The following is a 26,177-nucleotide window of genomic DNA, read 5'->3' on the forward strand; positions in this document are numbered from 1 at the left end:
CGGTACTCAGTCAATCAGGTCCACTCCTGTTGAGTGATGTCTGCTGCACGCCAATCCGATGAAGCCTTTCAGGCTTTGGGTGGGACTCAGCCAAGAAATGCGGACTCCAGTCGGTTACTCAGGCAGGCAGAGAAGAGATGAGGAATTACTCAGTTTTACAGTAAATGTCAGGGGCCGTATGCACAAACATTCTGAGAATCCTCTCAGAGAGCTCCTAACTTAGCCTAAAAACTTCTAGCCAGGAGTCTTAGCTTAGGAGTGATTTAGGAAAGTTCTCAGAGCAACTCTGAGGAAGGAAATGACAGAAACTTTTATCTTAGTCAGGAGGTGTGGTTGACCCCGTTGCTAGTAGGTATGACTCATTATTTTAGAAGCTGTGATTGGTTGATCAACAAAGAAAAAAAGAAAAACACACTCAGTGATAGAATGGACAGTGAAATAAACCGTTCATAGAATTTAGTCTGTATTAAGACATGGTGAAATTATGAATATTATTTTATGTAATGAACAACTCAAATAAAGTAATAAATAAAAAAGAAAAGAAAAGAAATGAATTAAATAAAGTAAGCCAGACTTTAAAAGTAGCTACAAAATGTTTGAACACACAGACTTGTGCAGTATTCACATGCTGACAGTTAATAAATGTATTTATATGTTTATTTGCCATGCTGGTAATTTCAGGGGAAATTTACTCAGCTGTCAATGGAAACACGCAGAACAAGAAAACCTAACTGGACGGAGGAGCAATGCTTACTGTTAGCACAATTAGTGGAGGAGAATAAAACAATTCTTAGAGGGAAATTCGTTCCCGGTGTGACCACGCAAGCCAAGAGGCAGGTTGGGATACCAGCGCAATAAATTAATGCCTCGTCCCTCTGCTAAAGAAACTCTCAAGCCTCTTAAAAGTCCTCCTCCCTCCTCTTATCAGTTTTCCACCTTAGGAGCTCTCTTAAAGGAGAATTTTGTTTTTTTTTAATCTGGAGCCCTCTCCTCACATTAATTATTATCTGACGACTCACCCAGTGTTCTCCGCAGTGATTTGGAGCGTCGTAGGCGTTGTTGTGATCTAAACAGTACTCCAAGCCAGTCCTTGAATGTGCTCCGTCGGGGCCACATGGCAGCGTGCTGTTACTCCATGTAAATAGACAGTTTTCTTCCCGTGTTCTACCCATATTGTCATTATATTATCCCTAAAGAAACATCAGACTGCTATTCACCCCCGGGCTATTTCCACTACTCTTTACAGGGATCTCATTTCCTCATTCGGGGTGAGTTTCACCAACTCTCGTCAAGTCAGTACACAGGTACAGGTAGAACACGGGAAGAAAACTGTCTATTTACATGGAGGCAGCACGCTGCCATGTGGCCCCGACGGAGCGCATTCAAGGACTGGCTTGGAGTACTGTTTAGATCACAACAACGCCTACGACGCTCCAAATCGCTGCGGAGAACACTGGGTGAGTCGTCAGATAATAATTAATGTGAGGAGAGGGCTCCAGGTTAAAAAAAACGAAATTCTCCTTTAAGGGCTAAGATGTTTTGTGAGTAACTTTTATCTTTACCAGGATCTAGTCCTAACTTTAAGGGGAAATTCTTAGAAAACGTCATAATTCTAAGAATTTTCTTAGAATCTCGTCACTAAGAGCAACTCTTAGTACTAGGAAGCTTTATGAATACGGCCCCAGGACTTTAACCTAGATTCATCAAGAACACAGCTAATTTCCAATATATATAGATTTTGAGCAGAAAAAGTGTATCTCTTTGTATGTATTTAGTAGTTTAGGTTCAGGTTTTGTTTTAGAGTACGTCAGATAGCCTAGGCTGTGTGTTTGTTGTGTGTTCCCCTCTCTGCCAGGGCCTAACAAGTGTGTGTGTGTGTGTGTGTGTGTGTGTGTGTGTGTGTGTGTGTGTGTGTGTGTGTGTGTGTGTGTGTGTGTGTGTGTGTGTGTGTGTGTGTGTGCGCGCTTGTGTGTGTGTGTGTGTGTGTGTGTGTGTGTGTGTGTGTGTGTGTGTGTGTGTGTGTGTGTGTGTCTAAGAAGAAGAGTACTAGAAGGGGCCAGTATGTATGTGTGCTTTGGTCCCGGTTTCTATTTTAAAACAATCCACCCTGTCCCACCCAGTTGAGTTGTACATTTGTGTGTGTGTGTGTGTGTGTGTGTGTGTGTGTGTGTGTGTGTGTGTGTGTGTGTGTGTGTGTGTGTGTGTGTGTGTGTGTGTGTGTGTGTGTGTGTGTGTGTGTGTGTGTGTGTGTGTGCGTGCGTGTGTTCCTCCTGTATAGCACTACAAAGGCAGCTGTCTATTCTCAGTGGCATGCTTTATTCCTAAATTAGCAGCACTGGATTCCTGTGTAATGGCAACAGGGAACACACATCACTTTATGAGCCTCACGCACACACACACACACACACACACACACACACACACACACACACACACACACACACACACACACGCACACAGGAAGGTCTCTGCAGGAGTATAAACAGTGTGTAATATGAACCTACAGTCTGATGAATCATGCTCTTTTATCTCAGCTGGAACATCTGAAAACTAAAGTGCAACTCTTTCCTATCTTCACATCACCAGTGACCCTGCAGGAATTTACCATTTTTATGATTGCAAGACCTATTTATTATTTTTTAGACTCAAACACATGACCTTCATATGTATTCATAAGTTATTATTACAGACTGGATGGCAACAGCTACTAACTGACATACCGTGAGAGGAGTTTCAACTGATGGAGCAAATGTGTTCCATTCATTATACTGTACCCAGGAAAAATAAGCAAGCGGCTCAGGAATGAAGAGACAGAGAAGGTGGGGCTAGTGACTGTGAGCCAAGGCAGTGGAACCATGAAGGAAAGGAGCCAGGGAAGGAGACAGAGGGGGAGGAAGAAAGGAATAGGGCTGAAGAGAAGGAGGCAGACTTGAGGGACACAGAGGAAATCAGAGAGAGAGAGAGAGAGAGAGAGAGAGAGAGAGAGAGAGAGAGAGAGAGAGAGAGAAAGAAAGAAAGGGAGTGGGAGAAGGAGACAATTGTCTGAGGGAGAGAAAAGGGGAGCACACAGTTGATAAAAGAGAAGGGGAGGAGGGACAAAAGGAGAGAGAGAGAGGGAGAGATAGCGAGAGAGAGAGAGAGAGAGAGAGGAGCATGCTAGAGCCATGAGTCACATGGTAACCACAAGGGTAACATCGAGCAGCTACTGTAGCAACGCACTCCCACTCCAAACCATGCCTGACTGGATCACATTCAACACTCCCACTCCAAACCATGTCTGACTACTGGATCACATTCAACACTCCCATCCAAACCATGCCTGACTGGATCACATTCAACACTCCCACTCCAAACCCTGCCTGACTGGATCACATTCAACACTCCCACTCCAAACCATGTCTGACTGGATCACATTCAACACTCCCACTCCAAACCATGTCTGACTGGATCACATTCAACACTCCCATCCAAACCATGTCTGACTGGATCACATTCAACACTCCCACTCCAAACCATGTCTGACTGGATCACATTCAACACTCCCACTCCAAACCATGTCTGACTGGATCACATTCAACACTCCCATCCAAACCATGTCTGACTGGATCACATTCAACACTCCCACTCCAAACCATGCCTGACTACTGGATCACATTCAACACTCCCATCCAAACCATGCCTGACTACTGGATCACATTCAACACTCCCACTCCAAACCATGCCTGACTACTGGATCACATTCAACACTCCCATCCAAACCATGCCTGACTGGATCACATTCAACACTCCCACTCCAAACCATGTCTGACTGGATCACATTCAACACTCCCACTCCAAACCATGCCTGACTACTGGATCACATTCAACACTCCCATCCAAACCATGCCTGACTACTGGATCACATTCAACACTCCCATCCAAACCATGCCTGAGTGGATCACATTCAACACTCCCATCCAAACCATGCCTGACTACTGGATCACATTCAACACTCCCACTCCAAACCATGCCTGAGTGGATCACATTCAACACTCCCACTCCAAACCATGTCTGACTGGATCACATTCAACACTCCCACTCCAAACCATGCCTGACTGGATCACATTCAACACTCCCACTCCAAACCATGCCTGACTACTGGATCACATTCAACACTCCCACTCCAAACCATGCCTGACTACTGGATTAGGGGTGTCAAAAATAATCAATTATAAGATGCATCGCGTTGCGGACATGCACGATTCTGCATCGATTCACAAATGTCAAAAATCGATTATAAAAAAAATAAAAATAAAATAATAATCATATAAAATATAATGGAAGTACATGCAGTTGTTTATTTTAATTATGGATCATAATACAATGCAATTCCAAATGCACTTTTCACAGTGAGAAAAAAGAGAGAAAAAATAAATCAAAAAAGTGATGCATCGATTTAAGATGCATCGAGATGCATCGAGATACATCGATAATCGTAATGGAATCGAATCGTAGCCCTCTGAATCGTAATGGAATCGAATCGTGAGGCCAGTGAAGATTCACAGCCCTATACTGGATCACATTCAACACTCCCACTCCAAACCATGCCTGACTGGATCACATTCAACACTCCCATCCAAACCATGTCTGACTGGATCACATTCAACACTCCCATCCAAACCATGTCTGACTGGATCACATTCAACACTCCCACTCCAAACCATGCCTGACTACTGGATCACATTCAACACTCCCACTCCAAACCATGCCTGACTGGATCACATTCAACAACGCACTCCCACTCCAAACCAAACCATGACTGGATCACATTCAACAATGCACTCCCATTCCAAACCATGCCTGACTGGATCACATTCAACACTCCCATCCAAACCATGCCTGACTGGATCACATTCAACACTCCCATCCAAACCATGTCTGACTGGATCACATTCAACAATGCACTCCCACTCCAAACCATGTCTGACTGGATCACATTCAACAATGCACTCCCACTCCAAACCATGCCTGACTGGATCACATTCAACAACGCACTCCCACTCCAAACCATGTCTGACTGGATCACATTCAACAACGCACTCCCACTCCAAACCATGTCTGACTGGATCACATTCAACAACGCACTCCCACTCCAAACCATGCCTGACTGGATCACATTCAACAGCGCACTCTCACTCCAAACGATGCCTGACTCCCTGGATCACATTCAACTCCCACTCCAAACCATGCCTGACTGGATCACTCCCACTCCAAAGTAACCATGCCTGACTGGATCACTCCCACTCCAAACCATGCCTGACTGGATCACTCCCACACTCCAAACCACATTCACATTTACTCTTGAAACACCAAAAAGCAAGACAGCAACTTGTAATGTCACGAAGTTGTCCATGTTGCCATGTTATTATCGCTGCGTCTCTCTCCCCCTCTCTGATGTTGCATCAGATGATAGCAGTAACGTTACGGTAGAGTCAGTGGTGTAGTGGAGGGGAGACGCAGGTAGATGCGGTCTACCTACTTATTTTTCAGACGGCTTTGCGTCTACTCACTTCTAAAGCTCCTTTGATACGCATCCATTCAAGTTTTTTCTCTTTTCTGCCTAAAGTCTCTGCCGGGCAGCCGGGCAGATTGAGATTCCACCAGGAAACGTTGCATTACGACCGCGAGGCGGACACTGGAGCTGGTCGCAGCCTGTCTAGTGAGCGCCTGTGTCCACCAGAGGCGTCCCCGAAGTGGCTCTCCGCTCTGCTCCACTAACCAAATCGACCTGTGTATTTTCGCTCCTCTCTTTGAGTTGCGTCAAGCAGCACAGAGCTGATCGAGCTGGACAGGAATTCACAAGAATAATAAAATAAAACATCCTGTCGATTTTTGAAATAAAACTTGTTACTGTATGTCAAGAGAGAAACAGTCACACATTGGGGGGGGCACAATTTATAATAATATATATATATATATATATATAATATATATATAATAATGCATCCCTCAATTACTTGAATGCTTCCATTATTTTGGCAGCTACTTTGTTTCAAATTAACTTAGTGAGTTGGTTTGAAATTTTTGTATCAATGAACTAAATTCAGTAGCCTAATGTTCAGGTTATGGTAGCCTAATTGTTCTCATTGTTACATTGTAGCCTATAATTCAATCAAAATGTTGTTTTTGTAGACACCAATAATGACAAAAGTAGTTGAAACTAGTATGTATAGTTAAGTATATATATATATATATATGTGTATATACTTAACTATACTTACTTAACTATACATATATATATATATATATATATATATATATATATATATATATATATATATATATATATATATATATATATATATATATATAATTAAGGTGCAAACTACGGCTCTTGACTTGTCCACTGTGCCATTTGGGGAGTTTTTTTTAAGTAAAACGAGCCATTTAAAAGCGTATTGCTGTCGTTCTCTTCCATGCCTCCTGCACAAGCAGGAGACAGGAAACCGAACGGCTTGACTACAGTGCGACGAAGGGACAAAATAGCGCCATGCGATTAAAAAAAATAACGCGTTATGATCGGCACGCATTAAAGCACGATTAACGTGTTAACGCTGACAGCCCTAATATATATATATATATATATATATATATATATCAAAAAGCGCCCGGGGGGGGGTGTTAATTACAGTCTACCCATTTCTCCAGGGACCACTACACCACTGGGTAGAGTTAATCATACATAGCGACACAGTCAGGTTTGTACTCATTTACTAATTTCAGTGAAAATAAAGAGACAAAGAGACATATCCCGGAAATTAAATGTATATTTATTACTTTTCACAAATTTAATGTTTGTCACCTGTCTGCTGCATGTGAAACGGTACACCTACTGCAATGCGCTCTAGGTAAATGAGCCGTTCCAAAACCGGAAATCACCAGATACGGATCGTACCACCTGGTAGTTTCTGGAGGGGGTTTCCGGGGGGTCAGAGAAAGTGTGCAAAGTGGCAGGGGTGTTTCATTGTTGGTTTGTTGAAACGTTATTTAATACCTTTGAGTGGAAAATGGAAATGTCTGATTACCTAAGTGTTATTGTGGAATATTATGAACCAGGTACTAATGTTATGAGATAATTGATTACCAAATACTAATTATGTTTCTTCTAAGTAGGAGCCAGGTACAGGCAGATGATCCTTCTCTAAAGCAGCAATGCCTAAATAGTTCAGATTTGCTTTATAAAGATTTGATTTATAAAGTAATGTATCCTTCTTTGCCTTGTATATTGTCTTAATTTTATCTGCTTTTTTCAAGTTGTATTTTTGTTTCCTTTTTTTAAATTGGCCAAATTTTTGTCATACTGTATATTCAAGAAAAATTTGCTATGGTAACGGTCGGAATAATATCGGTATCGGCAGATATCCAAATTCAGGTATCGGAATCGGGTCGGAACTGAAAAAATGTGGATCGGTGCATCCCTAGTTAAGTCTGTCTCTCACCTGAGAGAGTGCCATCTCACTCTGTCACTTTCCCCCTCTCTCTCTGTCACGGTCTCTGACCTGAGAGAGTACAATCTCACTCTGCCACTTCCCCCTCTCTCTCTCTCTCTCTCTGTCACGGTCTCTGACCTGAGAGAGTACAATCTCACTCTGCCACTTCCCCCTCTCTCTCTCTCTGTCACTGTCTCTCACCTGAGAGAGTACAATCTCACTCTGCCACTTCCCCCTCTCTCTCTCTCTGTCACTGTCTCTCACCTGAGAGAGTACAATCTCACTCTGCCACTTCCCCCTCTCTCACTCTCTGTCACTGTCTCTCACCTGAGAGAGTACAATCTCACTCTGCCACTTCCCCCTCTCTCTCTCTCTGTCTCTCACCTGAGAGAGTACAATCTCACTCTGCCACTTCCCCCTCTCTCTCTCTCTGTCTCTCACCTGAGAGAGTACAATCTCACTCTGTCACTTTCCCCCTCTCTCTCTGTCTGTCTCTCACCTGAGAGAGTACAATCTCACTCTGTCACTTCCCCCCCTCTCTCTCTCTCTCTGTCTCTCACCTGAGAGAGTACAATCTCACTCTGTCACTTTCCCCCTCTCTCTCTCTCTGTCTCTCACCTGAGAGAGTACAATCTCACTCTGCCACTTCCCCCTCTCTCTCTCTCTGTCACTGTCTCTCACCTGAGAGAGTACAATCTCACTCTGCCACTTCCCCCTCTCTCTCTGTCACTGTCTCTCACCTGAGAGAGTACAATCTCACTCTGCCACTTCCCCCTCTCTCTCTCTGTCTCTCACCTGAGAGAGTACAATCTCACTCTGCCACTTCCCCCTCTCTCTCTCTCTAGCCCTTTTCCCACATGCGCTTTGTACCGCAAAATGACCGGAACGTGGTGTAATGCCTGCATGTGGGAAAGGCGCCGTGCCGGTATAAGCGCGACCCCGTCGTCCCCGACATTTCACCAGTTTCGATCCAGTCAGAAGAGCGGTATGCTCTTAAGGGGACGCAAGTGAAAACGGGTCCAGTCATTTTCCGCGACAGCGGTCCTTCAATCATGGGCGAAGTGTAGCCTACACACGTTGCTTAATGTTCCAGCGGGCATAATCTAATCATTCGCGCACATTAAAGCAAACTGGCGAAATGATCTTGTGATAGCCTAATAAGAGCAGTATGTCAGCTTGCTGATTTCCGAAGGCAAGCCGGACACATCAAACGAAGCCAGTCTGTAAAAAGTGCTTCAACGCGACGCAGGTGAACGGATAAACATCGAACCAGCAACTATTTCTCTCAGACACGGATCCCAACTTCTTCAAAGTGCATCATCTAATCATTCGCGCACATCAAAGCAAACTACTTCCACACATTTCGCTTCATGCATTTGCTTTCTCTACATACATACATAGGCTACAAGCGTTGGGCAGCTTGCATTGCAAGCCTCTGCCATTCTCGCTTTGTCTGTCCTGTGTCAGGCTGCTGCAAAGTACGGAGGACTGAGTGAAGTTTTGCCGACCCCCCAAATAAGCTCCCCCCCGTCCCCCAACATACCGGCTATTTGACGACTAGATTCCCATATGCGCGCGCTAAGGTGTGAAGGGAAATTCAGGGAAATGTCCGATATTGACTTACAGGTAATTTTCCGGTACGCATGTGGGAAAAGGGCTTCTGTCTCTCACCTGAGAGAGTACAATCTCACTCTGCCACTTCCCCCCCTCTCTCTCTCTGTCTCTGACCTGAGTACAATCTCACTCTGTCACTTCCCCCTCTCTCTCTGTCACTGTCTCTCACCTGAGAGAGTACAATCTCACTCTGCCACTTCCCCCTCTCTCTCTCTCTGTCACTGTCTCTCACCTGAGAGAGTACAATCTCACTCTACCACTTCCCCCTCTCTCTCTCTCTGTCTCTCACCTGAGAGAGTACAATCTCACTCTGCCACTTCCCCCTCTCTCTCTCTCTGTCTCTCACCTGAGAGAGTACAATCTCACTCTGTCACTTTCCCCCTCTCTCTCTCTCTGTCTCTCACCTGAGAGAGTACAATCTCACTCTGTCACTTCCCCCCCTCTCTCTCTCTCTCTGTCTCTCACCTGAGAGAGTACAATCTCACTCTGTCACTTTCCCCCTCTCTCTCTCTCTGTCTCTCACCTGAGAGAGTACAATCTCACTCTGCCACTTCCCCCTCTCTCTCTCTCTGTCACTGTCTCTCACCTGAGAGAGTACAATCTCACTCTGCCACTTCCCCCTCTCTCTCTGTCACTGTCTCTCACCTGAGAGAGTACAATCTCACTCTGCCACTTCCCCCTCTCTCTCTCTGTCTCTCACCTGAGAGAGTACAATCTCACTCTGCCACTTCCCCCTCTCTCTCTCTCTAGCCCTTTTCCCACATGCGCTTTGTACCGCAAAATGACCGGAACGTGGTGTAATGCCTGCATGTGGGAAAGGCGCCGTGCCGGTATAAGCGCGACCCCGTCGTCCCCGACATTTCACCAGTTTCGATCCAGTCAGAAGAGCGGTATGCTCTTAAGGGGACGCAAGTGAAAACGGGTCCAGTCATTTTCCGCGACAGCGGTCCTTCAATCATGGGCGAAGTGTAGCCTACACACGTTGCTTAATGTTCCAGCGGGCATAATCTAATCATTCGCGCACATTAAAGCAAACTGGCGAAATTATCTTGTGATAGCCTAATAAGAGCAGTATGTCAGCTTGCTGATTTCCGAAGGCAAGCCGGACACATCAAACGAAGCCAGTCTGTAAAAAGTGCTTCAACGCGACGCAGGTGAACGGATAAACATCGAACCAGCAACTATTTCTCTCAGACACGGATCCCAACTTCTTCAAAGTGCATCATCTAATCATTCGCGCACATCAAAGCAAACTACTTCCACACATTTCGCTTCATGCATTTGCTTTCTCTACATACATACATAGGCTACAAGCGTTGGGCAGCTTGCATTGCAAGCCTCTGCCATTCTCGCTTTGTCTGTCCTGTGTCAGGCTGCTGCAAAGTACGGAGGACTGAGTGAAGTTTTGCCGACCCCCCAAATAAGCTCCCCCCCGTCCCCCAACATACCGGCTATTTGACGACTAGATTCCCATATGCGCGCGCTAAGGTGTGAAGGGAAATTCAGGGAAATGTCCGATATTGACTTACAGGTAATTTTCCGGTACGCATGTGGGAAAAGGGCTTCTGTCTCTCACCTGAGAGAGTACAATCTCACTCTGCCACTTCCCCCACTCTCTCTCTCTGTCTCTGACCTGAGAGTACAATCTCACTCTGTCACTTCCCCCTCTCTCTCTGTCACTGTCTCTCACCTGAGAGAGTACAATCTCACTCTGCCACTTCCCCCTCTCTCTCTCTCTGTCACTGTCTCTCACCTGAGAGAGTACAATCTCACTCTGTCACATTCCCCCTCTCTCTCTGTCACTGTCTCTGACCTGGGAGAGTACAATCTCACTCTGTCACTTCCCCCCTCTCCCTCTAGCGTTTCCCTCGCTCGCTCTCGCTTCTGTGGTCATGTGAGGAGAGCTGATGCAGAACAAGCAAGTCTGTCTCACCTGAGAAAGGAAAGACAACGCTGCCCCCCCCTCTCTCTCTCTCTCTCTCTCCATATGAGGGGAGTTCAGGTGCATTCAAATCAGTCAAATGAAATGTGCGTATATTAAATTATGTGTGAAATGTGTGAAGGTCTCTCTCTCTATTCAGGGCTCTCTCCCTTTTATTTGTGTATTTGTATGAAAGTGTCAGTCTCTGAGGCTTTACAATTATTATCTCCTTGTTGTGTAGGCTACTCTTTTATATCTGGCCTCTAAAGTTTTTTGAGATGTACCTGGTCCTGTAATGTCTGGATGTCTTTTAGGTGTTTAGAGTTTAAATCATTCATTCACAGTGTTCCCTGAGAAGTACTACAACATCCAAAAATACAGTCATTCTTGGTAGTTGAAGGATAAATTCGGACTCCTTGATTGAACTCAAATCTGAAATCAAAACTGGTCTTCACCAAGAATATTCACGTCTTACATGGCATCACACATGTGGCTGACAGAGAGACTTTTTCATTAAAATGTTGCTAAGTAAAGTAAAGTAACCACCAGGGAGCATTGATCCAGAGTGTGAGCATCTTTGTCATTGTTCTGTCATCACGCACCTGCTCAGGTTTCTGGATTCAGACACTGACTGGCTGCAAAGCCTGCTTCATGCTTCATGCCATGGAAAAAGCCACTCCGAGATACTCTTACATAATTGATACTTCATGCATTCACCTCCCATGAGTATTGGTGTGTGTCTGTGATCATGGCCGCACCCCTTATTCAACATGCAGGTCGTTCGCCATCTCTACCTCTTCTACAATGGGGCTCTCCCTGTGTGTAAATTAAGTCTATACTTTTGAGGGACTGACACCAAAACCTGATGTTTACCACTGGTGTTTTAGATGAAAATGTTCCAGCACACAGAAAGACACAGACTCATACATGTATAGTAAAGCCTAGCTATCCCATTTATTGATTGATTGTCATTTTGATGTGAGAAAGTTGCATATTGCAGTTAAGCTCTTCCAACGTACCGTTTTAATCACTCAAAGCATTTTGTTGTTAGTATCACACTATTGTGCTTCAACAAACAGCAGTGACATGCAGCTCCATTATCCAGCAGATAGCAAGCATCTGTATCTGTCCTTGCCCCCATAGTCTAGTCACCTAAAGGGCTCATTATACTCGAGCAAGGCTCCGCGAGGCAGGGCTCCGCGAGTCACGTGCGGACCTCGCGCTGGGGCAAATGCTTAATGGCTGCCAAGTGATCAGCATTTACTCTACATTGTACAATGGTAAAATAGTGAGAACAGCCCATGAAAAGTCGCAATGAAACGCTATTATGTGCAGTACTGAGTGTGCTTTCACTCTCAAACGACCGTATATCAGCACATGAATGAATCACCAAACTTGTTTTTACTGAATAGCCGTTTCAGTTCTCAGCCCTGATAGCCTACTCTGTGCTGCTTTTAATCTCTCTCAACCATGCTCTCAACACAACACATTTACTTTAAATGACTAAAAACGAACAGTTGCAAATCAAAGTTTAGCCTATCACACGGGTCAATAAATGTGGGGAAAACACAGCTCAGTGTTCAGGGCTCAGTGGCTCGAAAGCGGCCATGTTTGGAGAGAAGCCGTGCAGAGGTTGCGCTGTGAGAAAAAGCTTCAGGTACGCGGTGGGCGGCCTACGGAGGTCGCACCCAACACATTGATGTCATTTGACGCTTGCGGCCCTCACTCCTCCCCCGCGCCCTTCACAGCGAGTATAAAGCAAGCTTTATGCCACATAGTAGCAAACTCTTATCACAGTGCTTATCAGCTGGCCGTTCTCTCTCTCTCTCTCTCTCTCACACACACACACACACACACACACTACAGCAGCTTAGGGTTTGTTAGCATCAACGTTGACACAGCCATAAGTCACACAAAAAAATACACGTGGAAGTATTGCAAAGTTATGCTAAGCTCGATGTAGCCTCAGCATTCGACTACTCATTTGTTTCACTCAATCATAGTCTCACACAAGGACCCCGTCACTGCGAGCTCCATTCACAAAGGCCCTACTTTTTTATACATGTAACAATCACAATAAAACAGTACTTGCCTAAACACAAGGTTGTTGTCTGACGATGCGGGCTATTGGTGTTCTTAAATATTGCGTAGGTTCCAATTCTGAGACGTTTTTATCATGAGACAAAAAACATGTGAGAGACTATGATTAAGTGAACCGAATGAGTGGTTGAATTGTGAGGCTAGCAGATGGTAAGATAATGGTAAGGTACACAGCACAGGTGATGTTACCAACAGCAACAGGTCTTCACAGGCCAGAAAGCCCTGGTGAGACCATGTGTGCTAAGCTAAGGGACTTACAGTAAAGTGTCTCAGGAAGCCCTGGTGAGACCTGTGTGCTAAGGGACTTACAGTAAAGTGTCTCAGAAAGCCCTGGTGAGAACATGTGCTAAGGGACTTACAGTAAAATGTCTCAGAAAGCCCTGGTGAGAACATGTGCTAAGGGACTTACAGTAAAATGTCTCAGAAAGCCCTGGTGAGACCTGTGTGCTAAGGGACTTACAGTAAAATGTCTCAGAAAGCCCTGGTGAGACCTGTGTGCTAAGGGACTTACAGTAAAGTGTCTCAGAAAGCCCTGGTGAGACCTGTGTGCTAAGGGACTTACAGTAAAGTGTCTCAGAAAGCCCTGGTGAGAACATGTGCTAAGGGACTTACAGTAAAGTGTCTCAGAAAGCCCTGGTGAGAACATGTGCTAAGGGACTTACAGTAAAGTGTCTCAGAAAGCCCTGGTGAGACCTGTGTGCTAAGGGACTTACAGTAAAGTGTCTCAGAAAGCCCTGGTGAGACCTGTGTGCTAAGGGACTTACAGTAAAGTGTCTCAGTGGGCAAGCATCTGTATCTGTCATTGTCCCCATAATCTGGTCACCTATGTTCTTGTGCCATGCAGTGAGCACTATGTGCTCCTGAGGTCCAGCTTGAATTCGGCCCTTGTGGCATCATCATCTGTTGCATGGCATCACCTCTATCTAATCATCTTTCCCAAAGAATAGACGAATCTTTCTTATACGTAAATGACCTATGAACCTGTGAAAAGGCTTATTCTACACTAGCAGGCCATTAAAGGAGGAGGCAACATTTGTCCTTCAGGTTCAACAAGACAGGATAATATTAAGTTGATCTCTGCACCATAATGTTACTTAGGCCAAAAGATAGACCGAAGACATAAGCACACACACAGTTAAAGCCTACTAGAGTTTCATGAAATTGTTTAAAACGTGTGATCACAGCCCGCCGGTGACCCAAGAGTAGACTATCACTCGCGCCATTACGCATAACGCACACTGGCCCGCGCCATTCCATTGTTTTGGCACTGGTGGGCTCGGAGGAGAAAAGCCATTCGTTGTGGACCGGATGGCATTATATCCTTTTGATGTGTTGTTATTATCACATATTACTACAAATGATAGATATTGCTCTAAAAGAATTAGCAGATAATAATGCTGTAGCCTTTTTGAACACTAGCCCATATATTTTTAAGCAAGGGGAGCATGGGCCAACTGAAGAAATATACTGTGACCTACAAAGGAATGTTTTTTACACGCAAACGAACGTGCTAGATAGCCTAGGCCTATATTGCGCTCCACAGATGCGCAGGAGTTAAATGAACTTCCTAAAGCAATTTCCTAAAGTGTTAGCCTACATATAAAGTGAAAAGTTGAGGGACAAATCTTCAGTGTTGTATGACTAACTAACGGCCTACTCTATTTTTGAACACTTACCTCCGACGCGCGTTGAATCCGAATATGGACGGAGAAAAAAGCAGTCTCGCACACAGACAGACGGATATCTGACTCAGGACCAGCGACCTTTCCCCACACTGCGCCAACACCCTTCCACTAGTCACACTCAACAGGTTGGCTTGGTTTAGGAAAGGCGGCTGAGTTTAAAACACGGGAGTTACAGCGTAGGCGTGGATCCTGATCCGGGGTCGGTTTGTCCTGTCTAGTAGCAACAGTTGACGGCTGGAGAAGCGGGGCGTGGAGGCTGATCCCGAGTCGGGGCTGCGATCCGAGAGGAGGAGTAGTAGGATTAATCTTTGCTTGTCGAGAACGAAGATGTTGAAATTTGCTGAGCTGTGCTGATTTTCTTCCATTTTCAGTTTTATACAGGAATTACAAAATTACACCATGTCTTTAAGGATGTCTACTATTATAAATAAATAAATAAATAAATAAATAAATAAATAAATAAATAAATAAATAAATAAATGCCCTTCAATTGGTTTAAATCCTTGAGGTCACTTTGAAGGTCAGAACTGTGCCCCTCTGGTCAGTAAATAAATGTATCTGGTTTAAATTACAACGCTACTAACCCGGGGGGGGGGGGGGGGGGGGGGGGGGTTGTCAACCCAGAAAAAGAAAATATCACAATGATGTTTGGAAATAGTAACATTTATTTGGATTTTGGAGATGCACACAATTTTCTTTTCTAAAATAGAAGATTGCTGTTGTAATCTTCTCAAAGTTGAAATGTCTGACCACACTAATATTCTAACTATCCACCAGCCAGTAAAACACATGCTTTGAAAAAAACAGGCAGTTATGAATGAACAACACATCATGTTCTTGATAATGCAGCACTAGCCTACTGCAACATCATGAAAATGATGATAATAGCATATTGCATGCAGAATAACGAAATTGTCCAACCTCGTCCTAAATGCATTTAAAGGGTTACAGGGCTACTTCTACATACATTAAATCTAAATTACTTGGTGAATATATATGATCCTGATTCACAGATCAGGCAAAACCAATACACTTTGAATACATGAAAAACATGAGGTGAGCTTGATATATTTCCTCTCACACATGCCATGCCCATATGAGGCTGCTTAAACATCTGTTAAAACAAGCGCACCTCACAGGCACTTAAACTGTTTTTGTTTTTTAAATGATGTCTTTTTTGTGCAGGTCTGTACAGGTGTGATCATGTAAGCTAGTGGGTTTATTACCACCCGCCAGCCCGACCTCCCCCACCTCTCCGCCATGTCAACTCTTCTTCCAGGCAGAAACCGGTTTGTCAGACACGATATCAGATTTCACTGTTGTCATCCTCCGCTTTTCTACAATGGAAGGTGAGAGTGGAAGGTGGGGCGGGGGTTGGGATGGGGGTTAGGGAGTTAGAGGGAGGGAGGGAGAGGGAGGGAGGGAGGGAGTTAGAGGGAGGGAGAAAGAGGGAGGGAGGGAGGGAGAGGGAGGGAGGGAGTTAGAGGGAGGGAGAGAGAGGGAGGGAGGGAGGGAGGGAGGGAGGGAGAGATAAGAGAGAGAGAGATGGGATTAAAGGAGCGAGGGAGAGAGGGGGAGGGAAGGCCAAAGAGATATTGTGCAAGAGTGAGAGACAGGAAGTCAGAGTTAAAATTGTGCTCTCTTCCTCTCTCTCTCTCTGTGTCTCTCTCACACACACTCTCTCTCACACACGCACACGCACACGCACACGCACACGCGCACACACACACACACACACACACACACACACACACACACACACACACACACACACACACACACACACAAATGCCCAATAGAGCAGTGAGTCAGTCAAGAGGGGTGGGGGGGGGGGGGGGGGAAGAAAGCTCCTTACTTGTTCCTCTGGGAGCACCTGTTATCTGTTAAAGAAAACCAGGAAGTGTTACCATGGTTACACACACTTCAATACACAGTTCAGTATCTTCCACATGTCTAGCTGAAGTCTTTGTTAACAATCGGATTATAAAACTGGCCTCGTCCTGTAAGTCTGATCTCTGTGTTATTCAGCAACAAATGATTCAAACACCCTAACCCAGACTTGGTTGTTCTTCGATTGAGACTGAGAATGAGCTGAAAAACAAACTCCATCACAAGTCAAACTTCATGGATTTGAGCATAACCTGTAAGCCCCACTATAGGCCTATATACTGTGTCTGTGTGCTTGTGACACTATGAGGCCCTGCTGATATTAGGCCTATATAGCTACTGTGTCTGGTTGTGACACTATGAGCCCCTGCTGATATTAAGCATATATACTGTGTCTGGTTGTGACACTATGAGCCCCTGCTGATATTAGGCCTATATACTGTGTCTGGTTGTGATGCTATGAGCCCCTGCTGATATTAAGCATATATACTGTGTCTGGTTGTGATGCTATGAGCCCCTGCTGATATTAAGCATATATACTGTGTCTGGTTGTGACACTATGCACCCCTGCTGATATTAGGCCTATATGCTGTGTCTGAGTGGTTGTGATGCTATGAGCCCCTGCTGATATTAAGCATATATACTGTGTCTGGTTGTGATGCTATGAGCCCCTGCTGATATTAAGCATATATACTGTGTCTGGTTGTGACACTATGCACCCCTGCTGATATTAGGCCTATATACTGTGTCTGGTTGTGACACTATGCGCCCCTGCTGATATTAGGCCTATATGCTGTGTCTGAGTGGTTGTGACACTATGCGCCCCTGCTGATATTAGGCCTATATACTGTGTCTGGTTGTGACACTATGCGCCCCTGCTGATATTAGGCCTATATACTGTGTCTGGTTGTGACACTATGAGCCCCTGCTGATATTAGGCCTATATGCTGTGTCTGGTTGTGACACTATGCGCCCCTGCTGATATTAGGCCTATATACTGTGTCTGGTTGTGATGCTATGAGCCCCTGCTGATATTAGGCCTATATACTGTGTCTGGTTGTGACACTATGAGCCCCTGCTGATATTAGGCCTATATGCTGTGTCTGAGTGGTTGTGACACTATGCACCCCTGCTGATATTAGGCCTATATACTGTGTCTGGTTGTGACACTATGCGCCCCTGCTGATATTAGGCCTATATGCTGTGTCTGAGTGGTTGTGACACTATGCACCCCTGCTGATATTAGGCCTATATACTGTGTCTGGTTGTGATGCTATGCGCCCCTGCTGATATTAGGCCTATATACTGTGTCTGGTTGTGACACTATGCGCCCCTGCTGATATTAGGCCTATATGCTGTGTCTGAGTGGTTGTGACACTATGCACCCCTGCTGATATTAGGCCTATATACTGTGTCTGGTTGTGACACTATGCGCCCCTGCTGATATTAGGCCTATATGCTGTGTCTGAGTGGTTGTGACACTATGAGCCCCTGCTGATATTAGGCCTATATGCTGTGTCTGGTTGTGACACTATGAGCCCCTGCTGATATTAGGCCTATATACTGTGTCTGGTTGTGACACTATGAGCCCCTGCTGATATTAGGCCTATATGCTGTGTCTGGTTGTGACACTATGAGCCCCTGCTGATATTAGGCCTATATGCTGTGTCTGGTTGTGACACTATGAGCCCCTGCTGATATTAGGCCTATATGCTGTGTCTGGTTGTGACACTATGAGCCCCTGCTGATATTAGGCCTATATGCTGTGTCTGGTTGTGACACTATGAGCCCCTGCTGATATTAGGCCTATATACTGTGTCTGGTTGTGACACTATGAGCCCCTGCTGATATTAGGCCTATATGCTGTGTCTGAGTGGTTGTGACGCTATGAGCCCCTGCTGATATTAGGCCTATATACTGTGTCTGTGTGGTTGTAACACTTACACAGTAAAACGCTGGCTCCTCCAATCACCAACAAACAGGCGCAGACCAGGCCCGCGATTCGTAGCCTCTCATAGTCTGAGAAACAGTAACATTTTATTTATTTATTTATTGTATTGGACACTTTCTCATAAAGCAAACCCTATAATACCCTCAAATTAAGTGGAAAATAAACAAACAGCTCTTTTTTTAACCTGAATTATCTTTAACCTGAATTATCACATCCAAATGCTAATGAACTATAGAATCAAGACTCAATTAACAGTGAAGGAGATTTAATTCCTTATGAATCCATTCAGAAGAAAAGTATTTTGCTTGAGCATGCAATCACATTTGCTGTGGCTGTGGAGTCATACAAATGAGGAGTTAAGACAGGGGTTCCCAACCTTTTTTGGCTCGTGACCAAACTTTGACGTCACAAAAATCTAGGGACCGGAGACATTCAAATTCTGGTACACCATCGATAATATCATCAGTGACATCATCAGTGATATCACATAGTATGCTTCTTTTTATGCCTCCGCCGGCGATAGCCAGGCCGGAGGCATTATGGATCCGGGTTGTCCGTCCGTACGTCCGTACGTCCGTCCGATATTCGTTAACGCAATATCTGAGGAACGCCTTGACGGAATTTAATCAAATTTGCCTCAAACATCGACTTAAGGTCCTTACACATCGGGAGTGTTTTTTTCGTGCGATTAATTCGCATGTCAATAATATTTATATTATATCTCAAGAACGGCTTGATGGAATTTCTTTTGATTTGCCTCAAACATCGACTTGGACGCAAGGATGAACTGATTCCATTTTGGTTATCAAAGGTCAAAGTTCAAGGTCACTGTGACCTCACACACCCAATTTCCAAGCTCTGTAATGCAACATCTCAGGAGCGGCTTGACGGAATTTCTTCCAATTTGCCTCAAATGGCGATTTGGACTCAAGAATGAACTAATGGCGGAGGCATAAAACCGCAGTGCGGTCGTTCTAGTTTCCTGTAGAATTCTGACTTTAATCTGACAATTCTGACTTTAATCTAAAAATTCTGACTTTTTTCTCAAAATTCTGACAGTAACTCGGAATTCTGACTTTATTCTCTGAATTCTGATGTTATTCTTAGAATCCTGATTTAAAGTTATAATGTCAAAGATTTTCATCTAAATAAAAAATAAAATAAAAATAAGAATCACTCACAATGTTGATTGAGGCTACAGTCATTTGATGGAAGCCTTTGCAGTATATAGTGACATTATGTGACATTAGTAATGTCACATAATGCAACACTGTTTGGATCTCACCTGCAATTACCACTCATCGCCATAGGTGTCACCCAAGGCAACAAAAATGAAATCTTGGAGATTATCATTTTAAACTCACTCAAATAAATACATAAATAATAATAATAATAATAATAATAATAATAATAATAATAATAATAATAATAATAATAATAATAATAATAACAATAATAATAACATCGCAACTGATCCTAATCATCTTCGGTAGTATGAAATTGTGTGTGTGGTGTTTAAAAAAAATAAAATAAAAAAAATCAGGCGACCCTATTTGAATTCCATGCAGGCTAAGGTTGAAAACCACTGAGTTAAGAGTTAATGTGCTTAGTGTAAACAAACAGATTAGTAGTTAAGAGTTGATGTACTTACTGTAAACAAACAGATTAGTAGTTAAGAGTTGATGTACTTACTGTAAACAAACAGATTAGTAGTTAAGAGTTGATGTACTTACTGTAAACAAACGGATCTGCAGATGAAACAGAGAGGGAGGGATTGAGGAGAGAGAGCGGGTGGGAGGGAGAAGAGAGGGGCATTAGTCTTATTTAAATCATAAGCATTGGAGTTAAAGTTTGTATTTTAAAGCAGAAATTGTGGGATCGTGATAAAAAAAATCCTTTTTCACATCTTAATATCAACATAATGGATAGATTTTACATTAAAAAAAAAAATTCTGAGGCATATAACCAAACTTGAATTATGGGTCTCTGTTGGTCCACTTGTCAAGGCAATGTCATGCTAAAAAGACACTGAGCTCCACTGCCCCAATACTGCCAACAAGCGAGAAACTGTTTTGCTGCTGGAGGTGATTGTATGCATGCTCAGGCTGTTGTTATGGAGACACAGAGGTCTGATAAGGTGTCTTGACAAACTGGTTCCACAGCAAACCCGTCTCAGAACTTGATGAGAGCAGAGCTTTGGTCTTACTTGCTTCAGTTTCCGTGAAAAGGGCAAAGAGCACTGGAGGACACAGAGACAGAAATAAAACACATTATTTCACTGAGAGAGTGAGTCCGTCGCCTTCTTTGGTGATGTATTAGCAAAGGTTTTGCTTGGTCCTTGAGTCATGAAACATTTCCACACAAGCAGGTTTTCCATCATCAGTTAATCAAGAAATAAAAGATACATCTGAAAATGTTTGCAGCTTTTTGGAAGATTATTGCGGGTTATGTGTAACCGAATGACTGTGAGTCCTTGTGAGTCCCGAGTGATACTGTGGTAGCGACTAAGTTGGTTAAACTCACTCCCCCAGTATAAAGGCCCGTTAATCAGCTCTGCCAGATAGCTCTCTTGGTGTGGTGGTTAGCCTGTGCGCTTTGGAAGCTGGAGGTCAGTGGTTCGAATCCACCCCTAAGCCCTTAACAACCTACAACTACTATCAACATAACATCGTTACATATGGCCTGTGAGAGTGTTGAGTTAGCCTGGCTCCAGACCTTCAAAGTCCTGCCCACTCCACAGACTTGTGGAGTTGACTATACACCTATTTCACATTACACCCAAAGCAGCCATTTTGTGTTGACACAAAATGGCTGCTTTGGGTGTAATGTGAAATAGGCATACTCAGTCTGAATATTAGACTAGTGTTGAGGGTCTTTTGTGGTGTAAATTAAACTATCCTATAATCAGGGATGTAGTGAAGTGTAAACTCACATAAACTAAATTTTCAGAAATACTTTTATTTAGCTCTACATTAGATCATCATATCATTAACGGTATAGTCGAATAAGCTATTTTATGTATATGCTCTGCATTTCAGCAGAACTTCTTCTAAAATATCACATCTCCAACCTTTTTCTCCAACATTTCTTCTGCAGCTGACAGCTATTGTCTCCCAGAGAACACGAGATGGTTCATGACCTTGAGACCGAGCCAAACCAATGGCTAGAGTATTATAAACCACCCAGTTTTTCTCAATTGCTGAGAAACTGACTCTTAAACATTTCTGTTGGACACTACATTAATAACATGACATGTATATTAGTATGGTGTATCTGCTCTCTCTTATTTAGCCTACCTGCCATCAGAGCCACAACAGTGAAGTGTCCCATCTTCAGCACAACTGAGAGAGAGAGATGAGGGAGAGTGAAAGAAGAAATGGGAGAAGGGGAGATATATTTAGTGTGGTTTTCTGATGTTCAGACTAAAAGATAAACAACTTTCCAAATTGCTCGTTCAACAGGCGGTGCGCACACACACACACACACACACACACACACACACACACACACACACACACACAGGCAGAGAGTGTCCTTGGGATGTGGGTGAGGGAGGTCAGTGTTTCCTCAGCAGGGATGCATTCTGGGTGTTTGGAGAATAAACAGCGCATCAGTTTTGGTCACGGGGTGAAAGCCTTCCAGAAGAGAGACCTCTCCGGATCTGTCCGTTACGCAACCTCATCACATCGGGCTAAAAGCTATCATGTGCTTTAGAAAGATGTTTAGTTTAGCTCTCGCGCTTTTGATTTCTTTCAACATTCACTTTGCCACAACCACCATTGTAATACACTGCAACACATTTTGATACCTTTTATACAAATGCATTATAAATTGTTTTTTTAAAAAGATGTAGCTATAATACTTTATTACAGTGTTATGTAAATATTTAAATGTATAGCTATAATACTTTATTACATTATTATGTAAATTGTTAAATGTATAGCTATAATACTTTATTACAGTGTTATGTAAATAGTTAAATGTATAGCTATAATACTTTATTACAGTATTATGTAAATAGTTAAATGTATAGCTATAATGCTTTATTACAGTATTATGTAAATAGTTAAATGTATAGCTGTAATACTTTATTACAGTATTATGCAAATTGTTAAATGTAGCATAATTCTCTGTTTGCTGATGTCACATGGTTTATCTTGAAGGTCAGTAGACCCATAATCAGAAACCGACAGTTTGTTCTTTTGCCTTTTTCTTATCTGTGAGATGTACAGTATAGCCATAGATACAGTATTGTGTAGAAAAGTAATATGACTACAGCATAAAGACAGTACTTTGTCAACTTATTGTACTCATTGTTCCTTTAAAATAACCAAATAAAAAATATATTTTATTTATGAATTTAGAATATATACTGAGTGTATGGGGAAATTGGATGAGGGTCAACGGATAGTGTTTGCCATAATCAAAGTCTGCACAACATCCAGCCAACTTCTCAGCAACCTCTGTGTAACTCCTAACTAACCTTGGACGTCCTTGAGCCTGTTAGATCCACTCACTGTGTTTTGGAAATCTAATGCCCGTGCCGTCTCATTCTACACTGCCTCATTCTGGCTAGAACTAGTTTTCCTTCCCCAGATGGTTTTTACCCTCCTGTCTGTTATTGAAACCCAGCTGTCTAATAAAGAGGGAACAAGAGTCGCCCGTTTTACATGCTTGATAAGTCTGAATAGAAGATGAAATACTTGCTACATACACATACATACATACATACATACATACATACATAAATATACACACAATCAATAAATAAATAAAAATAAATAAATAAATAAATACATACATACATACATACATACATACATACATACATACATACATACATACATACATGCATACATACATACATCCATGCATACATACTATACATACATATACACACATACATAATAATAAATAAATATACATAAATAAATACATACATACATACATACATATATACATACATGCGCATACATACATACAGTACACATACATACATACATACATACATACATACATACATACATACATACATACATACATACATTGTTACAATGTTTCTGTATTACAGTGATCTGTTAAACTATTCATACAGAGACAAACTAATCCTCAACCCTTAATCATCCTTCGTCATCCCTTGCAAGGTTACTCTCTTTATCATTGTGTTGTTGGTACAGATCTTTCCTCCATGGCATCTGTCCTTGGCAAAAGAGACTTAAGGTCGTTGTAGCTATCTGTCCTTAGCAAAAGAGTCTTAAGGTCATTGTGACTTAAGGTCGTTGTAGCTATCAGTGTCTGACAGCCGTCAAGGTCAAACTGGGTGCCGACCTTTCCCCACTGCTCTTATGGCACAACTACAACTTTGCTGACAGGCAATTTTTACCGACAACTACAAACAACATATTTTTGTAATAACTGTGTTTGCCAACTTTGTTATTCACAGTAATTTACCTCAAAATGTGGCTTTGTATTGTCAACTGAGCAGCTATAAGTTGAAACCTCGATCGTTTTTCTTCGCCAGGTGCTTGCATTATTATGAGGAAATGTTTTTACATTTGTTAAAAATGTCTACATATTACATTATATTATGTCACCAGCTTAAACTGCCAGTTTGCCTCAAAAGCAGTGTACGTGTCATCGGTCAAAGTCAAAATTGGTACAGTCCAATGTCCTTCAACCCTCACCAATGTCCTTTGAAGCCACTCTGCCTACGTTACTCTCCCATAGTTCTTCTAGCCATGATGCCTCCAAAGCAATTGGACAACTCCATTACAACTCACTTTATGGTCAATTCATGAAATGACCTCCACAAGCCACATAAATGGTATTTTTGTCAACTCCAACTGTGTTTGACAATCCAAAATGTTATGAACTCAGACAAAAATCAGAAAATGTTCTACATGAATACTGACTTAATGAGAATGTGTGCCCTTACACCCAAGTGTTACATGGAAAGGTGACCTTAACCCCATCGTCCCCTGCGCCACCCTACCTGTTCTTACCTGGTCTGCAGGTTCAGGTGGAAGTGTGTGACAGAGAGCAACGTCCAGAGAGAGTGCTGCTTCAAACTATCTCTTTATTCTTTTACCTGGATGCCTGCTCCTCCTTTTTGTTTAGGGTATAAACTAGTGTGTGTTTGTGTGTGTGTGTGTGTGTGTGTGTGTGTGTGTGTGTGTGTGTGTGTGTGTGTGTGTGTGCGTGCGTGCGTGCGTGTGTGTGTGTGTGTGTGGTTGTGTGTTTTTGTGTGTGTATGTTTAGGAGGCCAGTGGCACTCTATGTTATTCCAAAAACATTAGTGTGTGTGTGTGTGTGTGTGTGTGTGTGTGTGTGTGTGTGTGTGTGTGTGTGTGTGTGTGTGTGTGTGTGTGTGTGTGTGTGTGTGTGTGTGTGTGTGCGTGTGTGTGCGCGTGCGTGGGGACGGGGTGCGTCTGAGGGGTGGAGAACTCCTTCTTATTGCTATTACCCGCTTTTTCCATAAAATGCACATGTTCTCGTGTACTTACCCTGTAAGTTGCGGGCTGTATTCTAAAGCGTTAGTTAGCCTTCATAGTTGTGTTACTCAGATCAGATCAAAAGTTAACCATTGCTCATTTGCCCCATGTTCATCTTTTATTGTTAAATTCATATTATGCTATTTCGATAGCAAAAAAGAAAAAAGAAAGAACTTTCACTCACTGTTCCAACACGTACATAGCGTTTTTTCACTGTGGAAAAACAAAGTCTGTGTCATTGTCTCGTGCTGATGGTGCTTCTGCAAGGCCAGAAGCCAGAGTGGGATATCAGTAAGAAGAGAGGAATAACTACGAGGAGATAAGATGAGATGTTCTAACTCTGAAGAGTCCTGAACAGATCAACTAAATACATTTATTTTTTTCCTATGCAGCCGAGGGCATCAGCTCAGTCAGTTCAGTAATGCTTTTATTGTGATTATGTGCTTTTTCATCTCTGTTCCTTCACTTTCTTTCTCTACTCTCTACTGACTTCTTACATTCGGGGCAGTTGTGATGTCATGAGTGATGTCACTCGAGCAACTCTGAATACATTATTGGAGAGCTGATGGCACACAGTTGCACAGGTGCACAGTTGCCCAACTGTGATGTCAGTTGGAGAGCTCGCACAGTTGCTCATGGCGCACAGTTGCTCAATGGTGATGTCACTCGGGCAGTTGTGATGTCATCAGTGATGTCGCTCGAACAAGTTCAACTTTGATTGAAGGGCTGATGGCGCCTAATTGCCCAACTGTGATGTCACGGGCACTCTCCAGAGTCTCCACCATAGAATTTATAATAGTAAATAAATGTGATCTTATGTAGCTATCTATGACACAGTGGCTCCCAACATTGGGGTCGCAAGAGATTCACCCCCCACCCCCACCACCACCACACACCATTTAAACCTACCAAAGAGGATTAGGGCCACATGTGAAACTAATATTTTAGTTCCCGAGTTTAAGTCAGGATTCTGAGAATAAAGTCAGAATTCTGAGTTTATGTCAGAATTCGGAAGAAAAAAGAGAGACCGAATTCTGAGAAATAGAAATTCAGAAGACC

General features: G+C 43.2%; 1 protein-coding gene and 2 long non-coding RNA genes across 3 annotated transcripts in view; all 3 read right to left on the reverse strand.

The window, feature by feature from the left end:
* The window catches only part of fxyd3 (FXYD domain containing ion transport regulator 3), a 46,783-nt gene extending 31,770 nt beyond the window's left edge, over positions 1-15,013 (reverse strand). Inside the window, exon 1 of the mRNA XM_083635137.1 lies at positions 14,781-15,013. The gene's annotated coding sequence lies outside the window, so the exon portion shown is untranslated. The remainder of the gene's footprint in view (positions 1-14,780) is intronic.
* Positions 15,014-15,436: 423 nt separating this feature from the next.
* On the reverse strand, positions 15,437-20,374 carry LOC310774968. Its single transcript, XR_014552621.1, has 4 exons — positions 20,361-20,374; positions 18,621-18,695; positions 16,645-16,669; positions 15,437-16,126 (listed from the first exon to the last, which is right to left on the reverse strand). It is a non-coding gene; the product is annotated as an uncharacterized lncRNA (long non-coding RNA).
* An 11-nt stretch (positions 20,375-20,385) lies between these two features.
* Positions 20,386-24,719, reverse strand: LOC310774976. The gene is made up of 3 exons (XR_014552622.1): positions 24,630-24,719; positions 21,924-21,968; positions 20,386-20,866 (listed from the first exon to the last, which is right to left on the reverse strand). It is a non-coding gene; the product is annotated as an uncharacterized lncRNA (long non-coding RNA).
* Between the last annotated feature and the right edge of the window lie 1,458 nt (positions 24,720-26,177).

Source organism: Poromitra crassiceps (genome assembly GCF_964638095.1).
Source record: "Poromitra crassiceps genome assembly, chromosome: 1".
Classification (NCBI taxonomy): domain Eukaryota; kingdom Metazoa; phylum Chordata; class Actinopteri; order Beryciformes; family Melamphaidae; genus Poromitra; species Poromitra crassiceps.